Source organism: Podarcis gaigeae, assembly GCF_964106915.1.
Source record: "Podarcis gaigeae genome assembly, chromosome: 6".
Classification (NCBI taxonomy): Eukaryota; Metazoa; Chordata; class Lepidosauria; order Squamata; family Lacertidae; genus Podarcis; species Podarcis gaigeae.
The window spans coordinates 33,485,872-33,503,733 of NC_139682.1; positions in this window are offsets into that span (position 1 = coordinate 33,485,872).

A 17,862-nucleotide genomic window follows, 5' to 3' on the forward strand; every position below is an offset into this window, starting at 1 on the left:
TACTCTGGGCCTACATCCCATCTTGTGGTTCTCAGTGCAGAGGAAATTGTTGTATCAGTCCAAGATCTTGGAAAACTCACATACTGCTAATAGAACAAAGTTTGGGGATGAAAATGTGCATACTTTCTTCTGTGTGCAGCTGTTGAGTACCTTTGTATATAGTTGGTATGATTGCTTAGGTATTGTTCTTCCAACTGTAAGCAATGACTGTGTTGCTCTGGATACTTTTTCATGCTGTCATTTGAAGAAATTTCTCATGTCCAAGAGATCTTGTACATGAAAGAGAACTTTTATACAAGCCAAACAATCATGACATTTTCTCGATTTCACAGGTTTCACGGTCTATGGACAAAAGGACCAAATGGAAGTGTCATAACTAAGTGAAACAATTTGCCTATCTAGTCTACTTCCATTTCCTGTTCTGCAGCATCCCCTGCTAGAGCTACTGGATCTATTTTACGGTGGATGTTGGGGACTGAACTTGGGACCATCTGCATGATGAGCATGTGCTTTACTACTAAGCGATGGTCTCTCCCCTAAGGATCATCACAGTTGGTGATGATCGGTATATAGCAGCTGCAGCAACCCCCCCCCAAACCCTCAGCAGAATACAGTCTGTGGCAAATCAATCATGTGAAGCTCACGCTATGCACTGAAAGTTTATATGACAAACTGATATTCCTTGCTGCATCTGTCCACATGCTGAGTCATCATGAGAATAGGCATTTGGAGAAGGTGCTTCAAGGGGCCAGCAAGAGATAGATGTAAGTGGGCAACGTAACCATGAAAGTATTTTGACACCATAGCTAAACCTGGAGGCGTTGCATGCTCAGAGGTAGTAGCAGTCCATAACTGTGACTAACTCCAGTAGGAGAAGATGACAGATGGCCATGAAGGAATTCAACAGGACCAGCAGTCAGGAATACCCTCTGTAGAAGTCAGTGGCTTTCAAACTGTATTCTGAGCCCTGAGATTCCTTGAAAGTTTACCCAGAACCCCTCAAAGAGAAGATCAATGCATGGCTGATAAGCTTCCTTATCAATGCTACCAATCTCCCACACTAACACACAGCTGCAGGAGCATGTTGGGGGCATTTACACAGGGCAGGGATGGGAAGCCTGGGGTCCTTCAGATGTTGGTAGCCATCAGTCACAGCCAGCATGGTGAAAAGTCATGGATTATGGGAGCTGTAGTCCAACAACATCTGAAGGACCACAAGTTCCCCATTCTTGATGCGGCACCAAGGAGGCCCTTCAGGTCTGGCTTCCATTTGGTCTGAACTGTCTATGTGCCTTAAAACAAGCTCCAGATGACCTTAGAAATGCTATGTGGTTTACTGACAGGCAACTTCTTGTGAAAAACATTCACTGAAATAGAGAAGTTTTGAAAACTTAAAGTCAAATAACAAGATGGGTATTAGAAGGAAAATCTGTATTAGAATTCCTATTGGGTGGGTTGTGGGAGGCACGTAAACTTTCTGTTTAGGGTTTAAAGATAAACTCACTCAGATGATTTCCCTCCATGTTTTCTTTTAATGGAACATAGGGAGAGCTCATCTGGATCAGAATAAGATAGTATCTATCTCAGTATCCTATTTTCACAATAGTCAACCAGGCACCTATGGGTAGCTCACAACACCCCTCTTCTGCAGTTGTTGCCCAGTAATCAGTATTGAGAGACAAGTTGCCTCTGATTCTGATGTATAGCTGTCATGAAAAATAGCTATTAATCTCCATGAATTTGCCTAATCTCACTTTAACTAGATGGCCATTCTAGGCATGAGTCCATGTATATGTAGTTAAGTCCCTGGCACAAGTAGGGTCAAAGAGCTAGAGATTTAAAAGACTCTTAAGTACCACAAATCTCTTGGGAGCAGAGCAAGCAAGTTCTGGTGACCAGCTCAGTTGAGTTGATTTAAGCCTCCAGTTTAATGGTTGCTTCTGTGCATACTTTTTTTTTAAAAAATGTAGCTTGTCATTTAGCTCTACCCTGCCATCTCTGCTCATTTGCCAAAGCAGCTGTGCAGGCAGTAGGGGGTCAGTGGTGTTCCAATTAAAGGGACCTGGGGGGGGGGGGATAGGGAGAACAAAGCCATGTGCCGAGCTTCACTTGCTAGCCTTCTAGATTTCCACCATGAGCCCTTGCAGGGCAGAAGCATTCCATATCAGAGTTCCAGGCCACTCGAGAGTGACAGCTGGCTGGCTTGTGTCAGACTCTTGGGCACTTGGGTATCTGGGGTTTAAAATAGCAGTTCTCTGAGGCCATACAATAGCAAGGGCTTATATGGGCTCTGGGGAGGGGAAGAAAAGAGTTGCACAAGAGGCTTCAGCTGACACTGCCAAAATAGCAGCAAAGCTTAGCATTCCAAGCTGTTCCCTGCTGGCATTCCTCCAATCAGGCACCCGGCCCGGGGGTGGCAGCCTGGGGTGGAGTGGCCTTGTTAAAGCCTCACTCTTTTTAGTTGCATTTCTCAGACACTGCCCTTGTCTCCACTGGAAGGACTCTCACCTGTTCTCTGCACAAGAGGTAAGGGATTCAAGCTTAGATAGCATTCCTCATTCTGAAGTTAGCCAGGGCACAGGATATACCTGGGAATTGTCTGTATGAAACCTTGTGGGAGAGAGGATATTAATTGATATTGGACAAAATCCTTTCCTCCCCCCTCCCATTCTCAATGGGGGCACAGTTTCTGAGCCCCCACATACTTACTGGTTTCAAACACCCATAGCAAATAATTCCTTGTAGAGAAGCTACCCTCTCTTCTACATCAGGATGGAGAAAGAAAGAATTGAGCCCTGCATGCAAATATGCCGTTGGAAGGTGATGGAATGCAAAACAAGAAATGCATCAGTTCATGCATAAAATACATATGGAAAGCACAGGGATGAGCAGGGGACAGAATTCAAGAGGTAGAACTAGAAGTATAATAGAGTTATTCAGGGCAAAACTGGTTTGCCTAATGGCATATTTACAAAAAGAAAATCTAAAGTATGGCGGGTATCAGTGTAGCATCTAGACAATGACTAGATCTGTGGGTTTTGTTTTGCAAAGCAGAGTGTAAAAAGCACCTCTGGTGGAATTTTGTAGACCACTCAGCACACAGTTTGAGCAGGGGGAGCTCATAGTTGTAGCAGAAATGTATATGTATTCTGAATCATCCTCAGGTTTCCTTAAAGTCCTTTGCATAGTGCAAAACTATGTCATGAATGCAGTTTGTAACCTTACTGAATTAGGCTTCATTTTTAACTAAACAGTTTGGCATTATAATTGGAGGTGCATTAGATAAAAGAAAAGTTACTGTTCTTTTCATTAAATCTTATTGTGGTTTCAATTTTTTGCAAATTCATATTTTGTTCATTGTGGTTCACAGCTGATAACTTGTTTGTTTAATTCTTTGTGGGTAAAAATTGCCAGCTGAGTGTAAACATATGTGGCCTTCTAGGAGTTTTGCTTTATTAAAATAGTTGGGTCTGAAGTGAGATCTGAAGTTTTATCAAAACGTTATACAATATGGATTCACCTGGTCCTCCTGTCTGGAATCTGAACCTGTGGAAAGAATTCCTACATGCTTTAGGGCTACAATCCTACACACATTTACAAGGGAGTCAGCCTCAATGAACACAGAGGGACTTACTGCAGAGTAAACGCGTATAAGATTGCACTGCTTAAAAGATGCTGGATGCATTTCTTAGCACCTGGTGAGAGGATAGGGTATCTGAGAGACTGAAATGCCTAGAAAGATAATGAGGGGGCATATGCTTGTGGCAGCTCAAAGGGAACTAAGGAGGGAATAGAGTCATACCACCCAAGACTATAGAAGCTAACAACAAATAACTCACCTTCAAAACCCATAATTCAGGGATGGGGAAGATGTGGCTCTCTCTAGATGTTATTAGATTCCAATTCCCATCAGTATGAGCCAGCTTTGTTAATAGCCTGTGTCACAGACTCCTTTTATAATCTTGACTGCATGACTCTCTTGAATTCACCCCTCCATCTAGAGCATGGGTGGGGAACCAGCAATCCTCCAGATGTTTCCAGACTACAACTCCCATCATTCTTAATCACTGGCCATTCTGGCTGGGGCTGATGGGAGTTGGAGTCCAACAAGAACAACATCTGGAGTGCTGCTAGTTCTCCATCCCTGATCTAGACAGTGAGGTGTCCAATTTTTTATCTGTAGATCCTGGTTCATCATTGTTAAAGTTAGCCTGGTCTTGGAGTAGGGATGTTTGAGAATTTCATTGGGTCTGCATTTATAAGCAAACTAGCCTGATTTGCACATTCTGGATCAATCTACATTTTGCAAAACTGTGTGTGTGTGTGTGTGTGTGTGTGTGTGTGTGTGTGTGTATTCTTTCCTCAATAATGTTGTAGACAAGCCAGCATTTGCTGTGAAGCCAATGTTATCACCACTCTGTGGAGGAATAAGGATCTCTGTTTGCAGTAGTCTCTCATGTAATATACAGGATATTTGAATATACATGTAAGATTCAAACATGCGCAAGACTCCCAAGACAAGTTGTGATTTAGATGTTATTGCAACTTTTCTCCCTTTATCTTTCGCAAAATCATTTTGTGAACGGAGGCAGTGGGATCCTTGATTCTGCTATCATACAGCTGTTGTACATGGCTCAAATAATACATGCTTTGATGCTCTGTCCCTAGGCAGAAAAGAGAAACATGGAGGTATGGCAGGGAACAGATGGCCTGACACATGGGAGTTATTTGTAGCGCTGGGCAGAACCTCCCTACCAAACCCCTCCAGTTTCACTTAGTTTGGGGATTTGCTTCAAACTTGAAATGGACAGGCTGGATTTGCTGAGAGCTTTTGCCGAGACTCAGGAATGTTTTGAGCAGCCAAGACTACTGGGCAAGGTCTGGGCAAGGCTCACACTGATGTACAGTGTCAGGTGGAAACATGCAGCCCAGGAAGAACCTGGCTTTAAACATGAAACTCAGGGGGGAAATGGCTTGGGAATCTACTGAGGATTATGGAGGCCTCTATTTTAGTGATGGATACAAAGCTTGGAATCCAGGCTTAATTGTTCTTGGAAGGGAAGGGAACCAAGAGATTCCTTAAAGGCAAGTTTCCATGCCCATCACCCTTTGATATCTCAGTCTTTTGTAAACATAACAGCACTTATAGAGGAGGTTACAAGCAAAGGTTGCAGTGATGGCATCAGCACAGAAAATATTATGGTGGGCACAAAAGGGGGAATCAGATTGCTACAGGGAGGCAATCCTCAAGCCATCTTTAGTCTTGCAAGTGGAACAATGCATAGATGAGGTGACACCCTTAAAACCACAAAGCCAAAGCTGCAGAATGAAATTAGGATTCACTCATCCCTCATCCTCTCTTGTCATTGTGCATGAATTTAGTGTCCATGACAGGTTTAAAGCCACATTTATGCCACAAATTCCATGAATCTCCAAATATGTTCTTTGGGCCAAAGTTCACAGTGCAAACCCTTATCTTTATATATTTCTGCTCCAGTATAATTGATTGAAGATCAGAAAGGAAAAGCATTCTGACTATTTGAAAAACACCTTTCCTTGAAGTACAGAAAAGAGGGTTGGGTCAAGCTGTGGGTCAAGCAGGGGTGGAGGAAGGAGGTGCGGTGGGGGCGGTCCACCCCGGGTGTCACCACTGAGGGGGGTGACAAACTGCCAGACGGCACTCACCTTGGGTCCTGACGCATGCCTGAGCCACACGTCTCTCCTGTGAGTGATGTGGTGGTTTGGGCGCCCGCAGGCTCTGCGCTGCCCAAAGGTCTGCCCGCTGCCTCCCCCCAACTGTAGGGTGGCTGAGTGGGAGGAGGCAGGCAGACTCCTCGGAGGCCCCGTGGAGCGTCTTGCCCCGGCTGGCCCCGCCCCCACACAGGGGACGCACAGGGCATCGGCTTGCTCCACCGTTGGTGTCAAGGGCAGATACTTGCCACCCTCACCCCATGTTAGTACTGTCTGTGGTTAGCTAGGAGTAAAGTGTCCTCACATTCGTATCTCAGGTGTAAACCAACTTTATGGTGAATGAAATCATGTGCACTGGGTTTACAGAAGTCTGTGCAATGCACCATCTCGGGATTTATTATCCCTTGAAGTTGTATGTCTGAACTGACTCCGATGAAATGCACTGCTGATGTTCCACCTGCAGTGTTTGAACTTCAGGTCCCTACTTGAGGTTGAGATCATCAGCTGATCAGCTTGCATGTATGAGCCAGCCCTTATAAACAAGCCCACACTTTTGTGGATGTTGCTGTTCATGTCTTGGGCTAAATGCATGAATGGGGACCAGGTCTGTGCTTCCAGACCCCACCCATCATACACTCCCACCCCCTCGACATTTGTGCAGGTGTGATATCTGCTAAGGAGATACCTATATATGCACAGAGAGCTGAAATAAGTGTAGGTTTCCATACACTCCATAACCCTGGGTGATCAGGATTCCTGATCACATGGCAGTCTTGCACAGACATCTCTTTTGTAATCATTGTGTTGAACATGTGGTTGTCCAGGAAGCAGGGTGCACAGCAGCAGCAATGGGGTCTGGAGAGGTTGATGTGGTCCCACTCTCCACCCATGCCCTACATATAAACATCATTGTCTGCTGTGGCCCTCAGCATCAATGTAAAGTTGTCTACCTTACAAGGTTATTGTAATGATTGCTAAGGTAATATGTTGACAATAATTTTTATTAGCTTTCAATTACAATAATCCAATGGTAGCCTTATTATAACAATGGCAAATTATAATACAATTACTAATCCCAATCATTCAGATGCCAATTTATATAATTTAGGTGGCCTCCTGCGTGCTAGAATTGATGGTTTGATGATTTACTTTGTTTCTGTGTTCCAAAACCTTATTTGTCTCAATGACATTGCATTCAAAATAACAATCCCTTATACAACAACTGCAATATTAATAACATCCATTCATCTTGACACATTAAATGATTTATAAATCTATAGGTGAACCATTCAAAGTATATCCTTATTCCTCCTGTGTGTGACAATTATTCTGTCTGTGGTGTTCTGTCCTTGTAAAATTGTTTCCCAGCTGTTGCTGCTCTCCAGATTGCTAAGGTAATATGAAGCACATGTTGTTGTTGTTGTTTAGTCGTTTAGTCGTGTCCGACTCTTCGTGACCCCATGGACCAGAGAACGCCAGGCACCTCTGTCCTCCACTGCCTCCCGCAGTTTGGTCAAAATGAAGCACATATGAGAAAAAATACTAGGGATGGCTACACTATTCACTGCCTTTTCTCTGCATTCAACAGGACTAGAAACATTATTTTAAAACAGATATTAAATGGAAAGTTGAACAAGTCCCCTAGCCCAGTTATGACCTTACTTCTCAGCTCTATCAAAAGTAAACCCAAAGGACATGGCCCAGTCAAAGATATGTGCTCTCTGGGCTTGAAAGTTAAGTACAAGCTTAAATCTCTCCCTCCGAAACCAGTGGGGCTGAAAAGTGCTTAACTTGGGTTAGACTGTGGCCAATGTCCTTACCTAGTTGATTTGGCTTTTAGATGTTTAAACCCTCTCCCCGCCCTCTGCTTTCTGTAGTTGCCATTTTCTAAAGTGGAGTCGTAGCAGATGTGGTTAAAGCCTTAATAGCATCCTTGGAGATTGCCTAAAGAATATCTGTTAGGTCAGGAACTGAGGTTATCACTTTTAGTTTAAGGTCCTTGTTTTTTAAAAACCAAAACACCAACCTGTAATTCGTTTGGGTTCCTTGATATAGAGAAAAACACGATTGAAAAAGACAAAAAAAGACAGATAAATGGATATATATCTGTATAGCTATATATATCTATATAGCTATGAAATTATCCCAATCACTTTCGCCTTTGAAGATGTGTAAGGAAGAAAAGAGCAAATGAATTTATCCTTCATAAAAGGGAACAGCAGGAAAGGGGATAACCTCAGAACCTTCCACTCCAGATATTTTTTTTATTTCCTTATCTTTGTGACACTCTCCACATATCTCTTACTTCCCTTGAAACAGGTCTAATTCTCAACACTGTGTACCCTGCTCTATTTCACATCGGGCTTGCTCTTGGTTATCAGTGTTGGGTGATGCTGTTGCTAATCTCTTGCCACCTATTTTAGGAGAATTTTGTTGCTAAGCAACAGAGCCATGGAAGAGAATGGAGGCTCCACTGTAGTGGTATATCAGCAAGTCAACATTTCCAAATCTGAGCCAAGATGGAACAGCTTCCAGCAAGAAACTGTGACTTTTAGGCATAGATGGCGCTGCTGTTTTCCTGAAAGCTTAATCATTTCACTTCTTGCATGTCGAGGTCCCCAGGCCACCCCTCAAATAAAACACAATTCACACAGAATTTTTCTTTAAGGTTTAAAATACATAAATGTGAGTGGTTGCTTAGGCATTGGTTACGACTATCTGGCCTCGCCCAGGGACAAAACTGACTTCCGGATTCCAGCGAAAGCCCGTAAGGGAAAACAATATTGGGGAGAAAATGGAGCTGAGCCCCAGGCCCTCACCTCTCCCTGCATGCTCCCAGGGGCTTGCAAGGCCCAGGCCCCAGACCAGGGATTCGGACAAAAGCATGGCGAGCCCCTGGATTCCTTTAACGGAATTCCCTTGCAGCAGCAGCATTGGAGGGGCAGGCCCAGCCAATCCTTACCCCTCCACCAACCAAATTTTTAACCAATGCCTAACCGCAACCTTAAAAGTTGTGACGATTTGCTACGCAGTAGGCAAAAACCAAATGGCACCAGCCAATCAGCCAAATGGACAAAATTCCTACCAGGCCCCTGCCCCAACGGCAGGTGACCCCATGACAGGCATAGCAAGGTCAACGCACAAGCCCTAAAATTAGGTAGGGTGGGCGGGTGATCTGGTGGACACAGCAAAAGAGAAAGCTCAATGCTGCATGCCCTGAATATAATACCTTTGGTCCAACCCACAAAATTGGCAACATCAAATTTACCCCAGCAACCCAAACAGCCCAATCACTGCCTATGGCCATCTAGACAATCCTGCCCAGCAACAGAGGGGTAGCCTGTCAGCCCCCACCACAACACATGCTCTCCATGAATGAGAACACGCTTTGTCAGTAACTTTTTGTCTCCAAAGACGTCATGATGTAATGACTATGTACTAGAAGTGAGCAAAAAGCAACCACTTTTCTAGTTCAACTATATATTACTTGAGGTCCAAGAAGCTTTTACGGCCTTCAAGCTCATGTGAGAATGCTGAAAATTTATTTCCTTCCTTCCTTCCTTCCTTCCTTCCTTCCTTCCTTCCTTCCATCCATACTTCCTTTCACATCAACAGAAGCATTTCATAAACGGTCACCTAAGACAAAATTAAGTCTTCTTTCCTGGTTTCTGGATTCCTTATATAGGCATTGCACCAGTCACTCAATGAAAGGTGATAAATATTGCTGCATGCCACTCCAAACTCTGAGTAATGCGAGATTCCATTGGTTCCAGGTGCTTACCCAGAGTTTGTGTTTCCTTTGAAATGAGATACAGTGAAAATTGTGGTGCCCTTATGATATATGGTTTATTTACACATATATACAACCTGAGCCTACGATGGAGGGGTTCACAGCATTAACACCCCATAGTGTTTCTTCCCCTATAGCCACAGCCTTGGATTCAACCAAAAATCAATCAGGCATCTCCCCCCCCCCCCCGCTGCTTCCTTGCTTTTAGCTCTTGTCACTCAACACTCCTGTCTCCTCTCTGGCCTTTCTCTTTCTAACTAACAGTGAACTGAAAGACTCCCAGTCCTCATTGCTGCACAAAGATAGCGTGCAAGGAGTCTGGGGATAGTGGACATGATGAGGAAAGGCATACAAAATGGAAATAAGTAAGACTAGGTCATTTGTTTTTGCCTTTATTTTGTGGAGTAATTAGATTTTGGTTTTTTTAATCACTGTACATATTTTACAATCAAAAGTGCCCAGTAATTTGGGATGGCTCAGCTTGAAACACGTTGTGGACATGATTTGCAGAAGTCTCAAGCCTTGTTCTGGTAGCAATGTATTTGGTCCTGGTGGTACTCTTCCAAGTTCCTGAGGGTGCATGAATATCACTGTCAAATCACTGTGGCTGTATCCATGGATACATTATTACATCATGTCAGCTATGCATGTGACATAAAGGTATTTTAATTTTTGTCACGTGAAGCAGCCCCAGGACATGCTGAAAATATACACACTTCTGATATCTCGATATTAAAGTGTGTCCCACAAGACAAGGGTGGATAGAGGGTAGTTTGGCAAGTACTCCCAGACCTCTATGTGTTCTGCAGTAGAATTGCAAGGATTTCTGACTCTCAGTTGTTTAGCAGTAGTTTTGGGGTAGCCAGGAGTAGAATTTTGTGTAGAAAAGCTATCGTATGTACTCCATTCATTTCTGATACTCAAAACAAATTCCTGGGCTCAGAGTTTTTAAATTTGAAGTGCATGTTTTTTGCACCAGGCTCCAGCTGGCAGATGTTGGGGTTCTACTAAAATTAAATAAAATAATGTCTTGCAAGGTTTAAGTCTTTTCATTCTTGTTCTTTAAATGAAGATGGTTTCTAGAAATGCTTAATGAGGTGTGTCTGCGATTCAGGGTTTCCCAAACTTCTAAGTTCATTGATCCATTGATGAGCTTATAAAGCTGTCATCAACCCTCAACCTGAATTCTGAGAAATGTACATACATACATACATACATACATAATTGGATTTGCATGCTGCCTTTCCACAATCCAAACAATGCTCAATATGGCTTACAACATTTAAAAAAACCACATAATTACAGCATATCAAAAGGAATCATAAACAATAAAGGAAAAATAAAAAATACACAGCCAAAACTGAACATTTTCCACATAAATCACAAGATCTAAAATAAAGACACAAAAATTCAACAGCAACAGCAGCATCAACCCCCTAAGCCCCCAAGACAACACCCTATTTATTAAATGAAATAAAGTAAAGAAATATCAATATATAGTAAACATTGATTAATCACCCATCACCATGATGATGGTTTTTTTTTTAAAAAAATGCTGTTATTTTTTACCTATGTCATTTTAAAGTGTGATATTAATACTGTATTCTTAGTTTTAGATTTTAGATTTATGTGGAAATTGTTTTCCATTTGCTTGTGTATTTTATTATGTGGTTTATTCATGGTTTATGACTTCTGTAATTATGTAAATCTTGCCATGTTGTAAGCCGCCTTTATCATCGTTTTTAACTGTGGAAAGGGGGCATACAAATAAAATTATGATGATGATGATGACCATTACAAGGAGTAATGAAATGTAAAAAATAAGGAGGTAAAGCAAGTGAAAACAATAATGACAAACAATAAAACTACATGGTCTGAGAGTACTGTTGCATTGTAGAATCATTGTAATAAATACAGTGGCTCTTCATGCACAAGGGAGGCACACTGTCCTTGTCCATGCTGTTCCCCTTGATTTTTCAAATCCCTAAATCCTAATTAAATTTGTAAACTTCTTTCCCACCCAATGGTTCTTTCCAACCCTTAGATCTTTATTTATCCCCTGGACAGTCCCCTCAACCTCAGGGGGTCGGTACTGACTTCTTTAGGAAACCCTGATGTAAATAGACCACGTAGGAGCATAAGGTGGTACAATAAGGTATTGCCTCATGTGCAGCAATTTTTATCTGCCAAATGTGGAAAGGTATGTATTACCCACTGCAGTGAAGGCAAGGGCCATAGGGAGCCAGTGTGGTGTAGTGGTTAGGAGCAGAAGCCTTGTAATCTGGTGAACTGGGTTCGCTTCCCCGCTCCTCCCCATGCAGCTGCTGAGTGACCTTGGGCCAGTCACACTTCTCTGAAGTCTCTCAGCCCCACTCACCTCACAGAGTGTTTGTTGTGGGGGAGGAAGGGAAAGGAGAATGTTAGCCGCTCTGAGACTCCTTTGGGTAGTGATAAAGCGGGATATCAAATCCAAACTCTTCTTAGCTCAGTGACATGTTTTGCATGCAGAAGGCCCCAGCTACAAGCCCTGGCATCTTCAGATACAGCGGGGAAAGATTCCTGCCCGAAACCCTGGTGAGCCACTGCCAGTCTGTGTAGGTAATGCTGAGTTTGATGAGCTAGATGGACCAATGCAGAAAAGAGTTTCCTGCGTTCCTCAGGCCTCTAGATCTGTACTAAATCTGTGTTGTTAATTTCAGCAAACGCTGCAATATATCTATATGTGTGTGTGTGTGCGCGCGCGCGCGCCATGGGAATGTGGGTGAAATACCATACGTAATGCCTGGATTTTCCATGGGATTTCCAAGGCTGAGGGTGTCCTAGTTGTTGGTTTTTTTAAAAAAATATGGCAACCCTAGACAGCAATCCTGGTGCAAGTTGCAATGGCACTTACTTGGATAGTATCAGTATTGTAAAAAGACACACCTTCAGCTAGTTCTCCAAGAGCATCATAGCTATTTAAAATAGCTGCCTGTGATTCCTATTTATGTATCACTGCTTCTTTTTCTTTATTAAATTACAGTTAACTGAAAATGTCAGACACTGAAGAGATCATTGAGGAATATGAAGAGTAAGTACTAGGTTCTTCAATGTTTTCCTTTCCCATCCATATGCAGAAATGTGTCTTGCTTTTCGGTCACTCACATTGATTTATGTGGCTGTGTGGTCATTCAGATATGCCATTCCTATATTTCTACAATCTGGTCCAGAGGGGAGAGAAATCACAACATGAAATCATTCTGAATGATTAGGGTGCTGATCCATAGCAAATATTTTATTTATCTTCCCCTCTGATGTTTAGGTAGTGAGTGCTGCTGTGTAAAGAGCTAAAATGCTACTATCTACATACGAGGAGGTTGCACTTGGGGAAACCATTCTTTAGGAAAAAGCTCTGAAGGGGGAAACCCCTGAAAGAGGCCAATAAGAACTGAGCATGCTCAGTGTTTTCGGAATGCTGACTGACTCTTGGAAGGAGAACTTTAAAATGGGGCTGGAGAATGGAATGGAGTGGCTGGAATCTTGAACACCTGAACTGCATACTGCAATATTTTGTTCCAGGTCATTAGATAATAGCAATTGATAAACCTAACATTTATGCATTTGTGTAACACTTTTTTTTAAAGTGCTAATGAACGAGTCACCCTCCCTTTTAGCCTGTGATCTTTGGATGAAGGGTGGTATAGAAATTCAATAATAATAATAATAATAATAATAATAATAATAAAGGAGGGAGTGAAGATCAGCATCAGAATTTTTTTTTTTGGGGGGGGAGTGAATATCAGCACGGGAATAATAATAATAATTATTATTTATATTCCCCAGCCACTCTGGGCGGCTCCCAATAGAATGTTAAAAACACGACAAACACATCAAACATTAAAAACTTCCCTAAACAGGGCTGCCTTCAGATGTCTTCTAAAAGTCAGATAGTTGTTTATTTCCTTGACGTCTGATGGGAGGGCATTCCACAGGGCAGGCACCACCACCAGGAAGGCCCTCTGCTCTGTAACCTCATTTATTGCAGTGAGGGAACCGCCAGAAGGCTTTGGAGCTAGACCTCAGTGTCTAGGCTGAACGATGGAGGTGGAGACGCTCCTTCAGGTATACTGGATATAAAAACACACCCTTAACGAAGTAGAGCAGCGGAAGTGCCAATTTCTAATTCACTTCAGGCACCACAAATGTCTAGGGCCAGCCCTCTTGATAATTCTAGTATTTCTCATAAAGCACTTAGAGGGTTTGTTACAAACAAGTGGTATATAAATTTTATCAGAAAACGAAGTGTTGAGAAGGGATTCCAAACCCCAGAGGTGAGGGTCTCACTAGGCTTCTTCTGAAATTAAAAGAGAATCTGGGTCTCTGAGGATTCTTGGGACCTTCACGTAGGAAACCTGTCCCAAGCATAGAATGACAGACTATTGGGATTTAAAGATTTTGGATACCGGAAGAAATGTAGATACAGTACTTAATTAGCAACCAGTAAGAGCCATACAGCTATAAATTCCTGGGAGGTATAGATGGCTTGTGACTTGGGTATGTCTGTAATTTTGGAAATTCTTCCTACCTTTTTTGATCCCCTTACTCCCACTCACACAGACTTTCTCAGTTTTCTACGCTCCCATAGCTCACTCATCAGCTTCTTGTTTTCCAACTGCAAGGACTAACCTAGTTAGAGAGAGCACTGAAAAATGCTCTTTCACAGCCTGCCACATTCCTGCTCTGGCATTTTTATCAACACCTGTTCCAGTTACTTGAGCTGCATCTCCAGCTGATGCACAACATGAAGTCATGCCTAAGCATGTTGTATAGGCAACCTGCTCCTTCCAGTCCTCTCCCCCCAAAATAAGCTGGCCCTAGATCTGCATGTCACTTCACTTAAATGTACCCAACTGTCCCTTAATACAGCAAGCTTTTAATTGCATGAGGTGGGGTGTGAGATGGCCCCAGGTATCTGCTTATCTATTCCAGGGGTTTGGAAATACATGTGAACTCCTGCCACCATATGGGCAGAATCCACTCAGCAAACAAAAAACAAAAACCCTGACTGTGGGACAAAGAGAAGTGTCTTGTTGCGGCATTTTAAAGCTAGAAGATTTATTCCGGCATGAAATTTTGTGCGACATGACTCTTCTCCGCTGTTTCTGCTGTAACAGGTTGGCATAAATTGTAAGTTGGTTGTAGTGCATTCTTCCAAAAAGAATATGTGTCAGAGACCATGGATCATGTTGTTCTAAAATCACTTACTATTTATTATTATTAGTAGTAGTATTATTATTAGTATTATTATTATTGCAAACCAGCCATTATTCTAATCTAGCTGTTTTCCCTTCTGCTTTACAGGGAACAGGAAGGTAAGGGAATGAAAACTGTCAGATTAAGCATGTTTTCCAAATCCACCATTGCTGCTCTAATAATGCTCTCTCTTTTCCTCTCTTCCGACTTGATGCAGAAGAATGTGTCGAAGAAGGTAGGCTTCCATTGTTACTATAAGAGTCAGGGTTAGATGAGGTGATGTGTTCTATTGGGTCATGACACCATGCCATTAAAAAAAACTATTATGGGATTGGAGACCTTAATATGTATCATAAATTTGTTATTTACATATACTGTATGTGAAAAACTATTAGGTGTCTCAGTGTAGCGAGTGTAGCTACTGATGTGTAGCTACATTGTCTGAAAAGGCACTTTTGCTCATGTCACCATCATCTGAAATGGTGATATGGGGGAGAGCTTGTTTTCTGTAGTGGCTTAGAAGTCGCTCACACTATGGGGACCTCCTGGTCACACAAGGTTCTGTTTCTTTGGTAGTGTTCTATCATAAAACTGTTCTGTTTCAACTGGAAACTCCTTATGGAATTTTTGTGTGAAGAAGAAAATGAACGTATGATATCTGGGTTTGGGATTGAAGAAAATATTGATGCATAGAAAGTGGAATTGTTGGGTGTTTTCTTGGAGAGGATGTTTTGAACAATTTTCTATTTATAGCTGACAGACAAAAAATCCCTTTTATTTTATATTATTTTATTTTCTTCCTTCCTTCCTTTTTTATTTTTATTTAGAAAGCACAGAAAAGTGTAGGTTGAATACGGCTGAGTATTTGCCTAATATTGTGTGTTATGAACATTTAATCCAGCCTTCATCAATTGGTGCTCACTTGGTATTTTGAACTACAACTTTCACCCATTGGCTGTGGCTGATGGGAATATTAGTCCAACAGATCAGGAGGGCACCAATTTGGGGCAGGCTAACTTAATCTACTATTTTAGGAACCTGGGTAGAGTATTTCATTGCCAATAGGACTGACACTGATAAACTCAGTCTGGAATGAGCTTTCTGCTGTTTGCATAGTATCACTAGAAGCTGATCAATGTGTCTTTGCGTTTATTTTTTACAAGCACACCTCCTCTTCTATGCTTTTGTATGAGGTCATAATTACTGCCTCTGTGTGTGCATGGATATGTGGGTGTTCTGAATGTTCCAGGCCTTAATATCCTATTGAACTTGGCAAATGTTTGACTTCACAAGTGCTTGGCATCTGAAAACTAGGCGTGCACACAAATGCAAAGCAAAGATCAGAATGAGAGACAGCCGTTTTGTCCATAGATGCTCCAGCGTGAAGCCACAGCTTTCTGTGATCCCTTGCTAACCTTTTCTACTTATTCCCTTTCACCACCCCTGCTTGCCCTGGTTAAGAAGAGGAAGAATGGATAGAGGTGGAAGACGGTAGTAGAACATTTCTTTACATTTCACTTTGCTGCTGCTTGCCAATGACACGCAGGCAGAATACTTACTGACCTATCGTGCATGGAAATCACAAGCATTTATGTACTGTGTGCATCAGCCAAAGGCCATACCTGTTTGGAGAGCTACAAAAGAGCCCTGGAAATTGTAGTTTTGGAAGGAGGAGCTAGAATTCTCAGCATTTCCCCAAAATACAGTTTCCAGGATTCTTTGGGGGAAGCCAGGATTATAAAGCAGTCTAAAATCTATATATGTTTGTAGTATTGATATCATGTAGCCTATGCAGGTTTATGGCTTATGTTTAAAATCACATGTGGGAAGTGGGCTCATTCCTACTCCTCTCCTCAATGTGTTGATTTAATACAAAAAACAAATGCCTAGTGCTTATATAATAGCGTCATTCAGATTTGGGTACCAGAAGGTAGCCTCTGTGGGTGGCAGTACAATTTCTGATTGACTCCTTTTGCACCATTTATTTCCATTTATTTCCATTTATTTAAAGTGAGACGTTTCTGAGAGCCACTGTCTTCTAACCCTGGTCACAAAAAATCTAAATGAGATTCCATCATATTCTGTGGCATCAAAATCCCTAAGTAAATTGTGTGGTGTGTGTGAAGACATGTTTCATTTCTCCAATTTTACAAGGTGACCCTGAGTTCTGATATGATGGAAGAACCCTTCCATCGATCCACTTTCTTCACACCAGACATCACCTCATAAGCTTCTATCACATCTCACCTCTTTAGTTATCTGTTTTATAAACTAAAAATCCCCAGATGCTCAGCTTTTCTCAGTAGGGGAATGTGCTGTAAACCTCTGACCATTTTGGCTGCCCTTTCTTCTTTGTTGCTCTGCATTTAATAATATTGCGATGGACCAGGAGTGTGGACCTTGACTAATAACCTGCCTCTACATTTGAGGTGTGTATCATGTTGAGGACTGATGAAGCTCATCTGAAACCCTACCTCCCCTGAAGAACCAGGTGCGCAGCCTGGGAGTCATTTTGGACTCACAGCTGTCCATGGAGGCACAGGTCAAATCTGTATCCAGGGCAGCTGTTTACCAGCTCCATCTGGTACGTAGGCTGAGACTCTATCTGCCTGCGGACTGTCTCGCCAGAGTGGTACATGCTCTGGTTATCTCCCGCTTGGACTACTGCAATGCGCTCTACGTGGGGCTACCTTTGAAGGTGACCCGGAAACTACAACTAATCCAGAATGCGGCAGCTAGACTGGTGACTGGGAGCGGCCGCCGAGACCATATAACACCGGTCTTGAAAGACCTACATTGGCTCCCAGTACGTTTCCGAGCACAATTCAAAGTGTTGGTGCTGACCTTTAAAGCCCTAAATGGCCTCGGTCCAGTATATCTGAAGGAGCGTCTCCTCCCCCATCGTTCTGCCCGGACACTGAGGTCCAGCTCCGAGGGCCTTCTGGCGGTTCCCTCACTGCGAGAGGCCAAGTTGCAGGGAACCAGGCAGAGGGCCTTCTCGGTGGTGGCGCCCGCCTTGTGGAATGCCCTCCCATCGGATGTCAAGGCGATGGACAACTACCTGACATCCAGAAGACATCTGAAGGCAGCCCTGTTCAGGGAAGTTTTTAATATGTGACATTTTAGTGTATTTTTTATCTCTGTTGGAA